This window comes from Corylus avellana, chromosome ca2, assembly GCF_901000735.1.
Source record: "Corylus avellana chromosome ca2, CavTom2PMs-1.0".
Taxonomy (NCBI): domain Eukaryota; kingdom Viridiplantae; phylum Streptophyta; class Magnoliopsida; order Fagales; family Betulaceae; genus Corylus; species Corylus avellana.
In genome coordinates this window covers 39696047-39702183 of record NC_081542.1, presented here as the reverse complement: position 1 = coordinate 39702183, position 6137 = coordinate 39696047, and positions in this window count along the sequence as shown.

Genomic DNA, 6137 nt, shown 5'->3' with positions numbered 1-6137 from the left:
GAGCCAGTCTTGGGAAAACCTGAGAAAACTAGCCATTTGAGAGGCCAGATAAAACTGAATTTTGAGGGCCGTTAGGGGCCCAATCATTCACATGTCTTCGACCCCTGGGTAGGGATAGTAGTCTTGTGAGTCTTCAAAATAAGGAGGGACCTGGATAGGTTTTTCAGCAGATGGTTTAGACGTCTTGTCTTCTTCATCGTCTAAGTTCTCCAGGGCAGCAAGTAGGGCTTCGACTATTTCTTTCTTCTTGGAAGAATTCTTCTTTGAAGAACTTGAAGAGGCCGAATGGGAGGAAGCAGGGGAACTTTCTTTTTCTCGTTTTGGAGAGGAGAAAGCACTGGGGGGAATCAACAAATTGGACAGAGTAGACGCCTTTGGGGCAGGAAGGGCCTTGGGGGCGTGAGCCATGTTTTTAACAGCAAGGACAATGGAATCGTTTAGTGAGCATTTATCCCACCATTTGATATACCAGTGTCTTTGAATTTTGTCTTCCGAGAGGTGGTATTGCCATCTCAGAATCCAAGGAATCTTGAATTTTTTAACAAAATGAAGCATAGTCGGAAACTTAGCTCCATAAGCATCAACCTTGAAGTGGTTTTTAAACAACTGAAAAGCATCAACAAGTTGGAGAGGGAGAATATCTGGGAGAAGACCAAATTGGTTCCACCACCTGGAGAACCAAAGGGGAAGGATACCATAGAAGTCTTTATCAAAACTGACAAACCAAGAATGTTCAAATTTCGAGGTTTGATGAAGTAGAAATTTAAAATGAGCATCAATGTAATCATAACAATTACAAGGAATGTTAAACCCGTTAAGGGACCTGGAAGCAGAGGGGTGAGTACCCCATTCTTTTTCAGAAATAACTTTCTTGAAATAAACACTGTGGTAAATTGTTTTCTGGGGGTTAATCTTGTCAGGAATAGCCTTGAAGAAAACAGAACCTGTTTGTTTCAGGATAGCAGAATAATAAGCCAAATTTTTCAAAGGATGTTCAGGGATCCAATGAAAGTTTGAAAGTTTGGAGGAAAATAGGAGACGGCAATAAAACCTTTACAGGTCACATGAGAGGAGAACAGGTGAAAAGCATAAACAAGGGGATCAGGAAGAATATCAATTGTTAGGCCAAAATAATCCCACCAATGTTTGAACCAAGGGGGAAGTAGGCAATTGAAATCTTCAATGAAAGTAATAAACCAGAAGTGTTTGGACTCAGGGTTCTGGTAAAGCATAAAACGAAACCAGGCATTGACATAGTCATAATATGAAAAGGGAATTGGAGAATTGGAAGAGGGGAGAAGCTGAGATGGGTGAGAACCCCATTCTTCAACAGAAATGAATTTGACAATATAGGCAATAGTCCCGACAGCCGTTAGAGGGTTGTCTTTTTTGGGAATAGTCCTAAATTTGACAGATTTGGTTTTGATCAAAATATCAGTAAAAAATGACAAATCTTTCAGAGGATGTTCAGGTATCCAATGAAATTGAGCAGGAAAATAGTTATGGGCCAGTTGCCCAGGGGTTCTTGAAAGATCTTGGGAGGAAAACAAATATTGAGAAAAAGGTAAAGTGATCCAAGGGAAAGATAGGACAATAGGATTAGAAATTGGTTCCGTTTGAGAACCAGAGTGGGAACTGGGTTCCGTTTGGGAATCCGGAGCAGGAGGAATATACCCACGGAAGGTAGAAGAATCTGACTGGACAATTAGGGGGGATTTTCCAAAAACACATGAAGTATGGGTTACAGGTTCGCCAAGAAAATCAAGGGGGATCTGATCAAGTGGGATGGAGGGACAAGGCTTTAAAACAGAGGAAGAAGAGGGGAGTTTTTCTTCAATCCGATCTAACTGTTGTCCTATGATATGAATGGATTCGGAAATAAAATTGTTTTGCTCAATGATTCTCCTATCGTTAGTGATAGGGTCCTTATCATGAGTTTTGAAAGGGGAACATTTAACAACCATATTGTTGACATCAAGAAGAGTGTTTTCAACAGGAGGATGAGAAGCTCTGATGACAGATTTATCCTCTTTGACAAACTTCTTTTTGACAACGTTCAAAACATTATCGTCAGGAAAATGTTTTTGGAGAAAATCAAAAAACAAGATGTGAGTTTGGGACTCGATCATAGTCTCGGTCCATTTGACCTTGATACGATCTCATTCCTTTTGAGAATATTTGGCACGGTAAGCATGCCGCAACTCACGATTTTCTTTTGAAGAAAAATCTTTGTTCAAAGCAGACCAATCAATGACAGAGAAGAAATCTCTGATATGAGCAGTGATAACATTACACTGATGAGGAAAACTTGGGGGAATAGGAGCAACAAAATCAGAAGCAGAAGGAGAGAGAGATCCACGATCGTCATCCGTTAGGGGATGATTTTTAATGGAATAAAAAGTAGACGAAACTTGGGAATCGGTAGAAATTCCTTTGAGTTTCAAACCAGGATTAACTGTGGGATCAGGATGAGGAGAATCGTTAAGGGATTCGTCGACATCAGTCGATTCGCCTGTATTCTTAATCACAGCTCTTGGATCAAGATTTGTTTTCATCAATTTATAATAAATACGGTAGATGATAGCAATAGATTGGCTACCTTCTTCCATATTATAACCTGATGTGAGTATATTCAGCGTTAGAGCTTTCAGAATATGAACATCAGTTAAAGAAAGAGACATATTTGGAAAAACATCAAAGTGGACAGGACCACCAAACAATGATGACTGAATCATGCCAATAATGCTGGTTTTAAAATCAAGAAAACGAGCATCACGCAAACAAAGCAAAACAGAAGCATTAATACCGAGTCGAGTCAATGGCTTGACTGCAACTTGGACATAACCAATATTGAAAAATCTGTATTTTTTTAGCAAGAGCATCATTAACAAATCTCTTTTTGAACAAGGTAATAGTCTGATTATTACCCGAAACCGGAAAGGTTTGTTCAACAGTTTTGACAGAATATTGAATTTTAAAAGAAGACTGAAACCAAGTAGTGTTGTAGACATCCTTAGCGTCCAGCTTAGGGATGTTCCACTTACTGAAATCATTATCACCATCAACCAAAATATTTTCATAGTTAACCACGTCCGATGGCAAACTGGAATTAGAGCTAACAGAAGAATTAGATCTCCACATTTTTGACACACAAACTAAACTCAAAGTCACACACTGGGTGAAGTCTTAAAGGATCTCATCCTAGGTACTCACTCACTGGTTAAACTCTCTAAGCATGTCCTTCCTAGACGCTCTACTATCCACGCATACCCTTGGCCTGCCGTACAGGTGACGCATACCCTTGGCCTAGCCCTCAGCACCTACTTAATGCCCTAACACGCCAAACCCAGGCTTTCAACGGGACTTACAGGTTCGCAAACTGAGGTGACGGGGTGGTCACTTGAAACTGTACCGACGGGGTGGAGGATCCTAAAGCAGCTAGACTCTTGACACAGAGAAAGGATAACAGGGGGTAAGCAAAGAGGAGAAGAGCAAGACTATACTCAGGGGGAGAAAAAGAGAGAAGGTGTACATCAAGGCAGCAAAGAGATCGGAACTCTTATATATATATAGATATATTTCCAATGGCATTGGAATCTTCAATTTAAAGTCTTCCTTTTGTTTCTCCAATGGCATGCTCAATATTTGGGTAGCTACGTGCAAAAGCAGTCGATCCAAGTCATGAGAGTTTGATCATATCTATATTTGTGGGTAAGATAATTAAAGACATCATTTTTAACCATCCCCTAATCTTTTTCCCCCTCTGTCTTGTTCGTGAAACAAGGTTCAAATTCTGCAAAAGATTCACTTATTTTGACCAAATAAATCAAACCCTTTCTGTCTCCAACTTTTGACATTTTGTCTTTCTGTGAACATGGTGACGAAATGATCTGAGCTAGAGAAAATAAATTTTATATATATATATCAACAGTTGCCTTTGGTGCTATTGCTAAGGAACTTTTCAAAATAATCTCGGCATTGAAGGGAACAAAGAAGAGCACTCATTGGCCCCAACGAAGTAGTCCCGGCCGGGGGCCCTGATCCAAAGCATCATTGAATGCTTATAATTGGCAGAAAATCTTTTCTCGGAGAGTTTGTACTTGATGATCATGATTCATGCATGAATAATATGAAATATGTGCACTTGATTTTGGAGCTTTTGAGTATAAATTTATACTTAATTACTTCTCTTTTCCATAATTGGATATATATATATATATATATATATATATATATATATATATAATGCAAGCATAACTTTTTTATTGCTTGAAAACAATCATTAAATGGTGCTCCATGAACATTGAATTTTTTCTTTTTGAAGGATGAACATTGAATTAAGTTGGGAGTAACGTAGAGATTTCCTTCTATCTTTAGATGGCTTCTTTATTCTTCACAATTCGCAAGATTCCTCATCAATAAATAGAACTCAACACAATGAAGTTTTAACTTCAACTTGTATGTAGTGGGAATATGATTTTATATGAAGATGGATGAGCGGCTATTTATCTTTAAAAACTAAAATTTATGCGAATTGTGTGTTTAATCATTTAACCAAAATTATTATACTATATTTACTAATAGAGTTTTCCTCTTTTAAAGTCAAAAACTCGTCCTCTTCTTATTGAATATTATTGGGAAGAATAACCTAACGATAATATATATTAGAGTCAAATACTTAAGACTCTTATTTCATGGAATGGGGAAGCATAAAAGAATGTGTTTATGGCATATAGTATAGGTTGCTTCTTTCTAAATGATGTTAAAATCTCTATGGACTTCACCATTCACATTTCCTCACACATACACGCATATAAATGTAACTTATAATTTTCTTTTCATGCCTAGCGTTAATTTATTTAGTGTTCTCAATGAGTTTTTATATTTTGAGATTGTTGCATAATTTCCTCATTACAAATAGCATTAACTATATTATTCTCAATATATGCAACCAAACAGTAATTCATCCACTATCCTTCCATTCGATTGCGTAATTGAATTTTAGTAATATTCATTATTGAAAAAGCTATTTTCAACAATTAATATATATATATATATCATACGAGTAAAATGCATACAAAAATCCAAGTATTCAGAAAAAAAAAAAAAAAAAAACAAATTAAAAGAGTAATATAAATATAAAAGTTTACATGGATAATTTTATTACTTAATAGTAAATTTAAGGGATAACTTCACCTAGGATTCTTAAACTACCAAGCATTTTGAGAAGGCTGTACAAATTTCAAAAACTCCCAATTGCACTCCTGAACTTTCAATGTGATGCAATTGACCCCATATCGTCAATTTTTGCCGTTAAACCCCAACGGAAACCACTAAAAAGACTAAATTACCAATCAATTTTTCGTTTTCTTTTTTAATTTTTAATTTGAAATTAAGAGTAAATTTAGAATTGTATAAAAGTTTTAGGGGTATATATAAAGGTCATTTCATTACTTTTAACATCCAAAACTAATGGAGGGGATAGAATATTGCATCAAATTGAAAGTTTGGGAGATGAAATTGAGAAGTTTTGAAATTTAGGTTTTTGAAATTTTTTATTTTTTTATTTTTTTTAAATCGCATGGTAGTTCATGAGTCTTTTGTGAAGTTTTTCCTAAATTTAATAATGATTCAATGTGAAAATTAATTTCAGTACATACCTAATTTTTTCTTTTCAAGAAAGATATAAACTATTTAGAGAAAGTTTTACTTAATCCTCCTGAATTGTCATCATTTTTTGCAATGTCCCTAGCTTCTAAAGTTCAATTCTCTCAATTTAATATATCCATCTTTCAATTGTTTGCAATCTCACTGTTTCATTAACTTTTTTCAAAATACCCCTATTTATTTTAGAAAAAATTACAAAGATTAAGGCAATGGTTTGAATTTAACGGTATTTGCAAAAATATCCATGCCTCAAGCCCTCAATCATTGCCAAAAAAAAAAAAAAAAAAAAAAAAAATTAGAAAAAAGGGGGTATTTTGGAAATTTTTTTGAGATTTAACAGAAAATTCTAAGTAATGAGAGACATTAAAAAAAAAAATTAAAAGTTTGATACACTAACTTAGAAAATTTTAAACTTTAAAAAGAACATTGGGGCAAGTTAGGTTTACGAACTAGATATTTATTATAGTAAA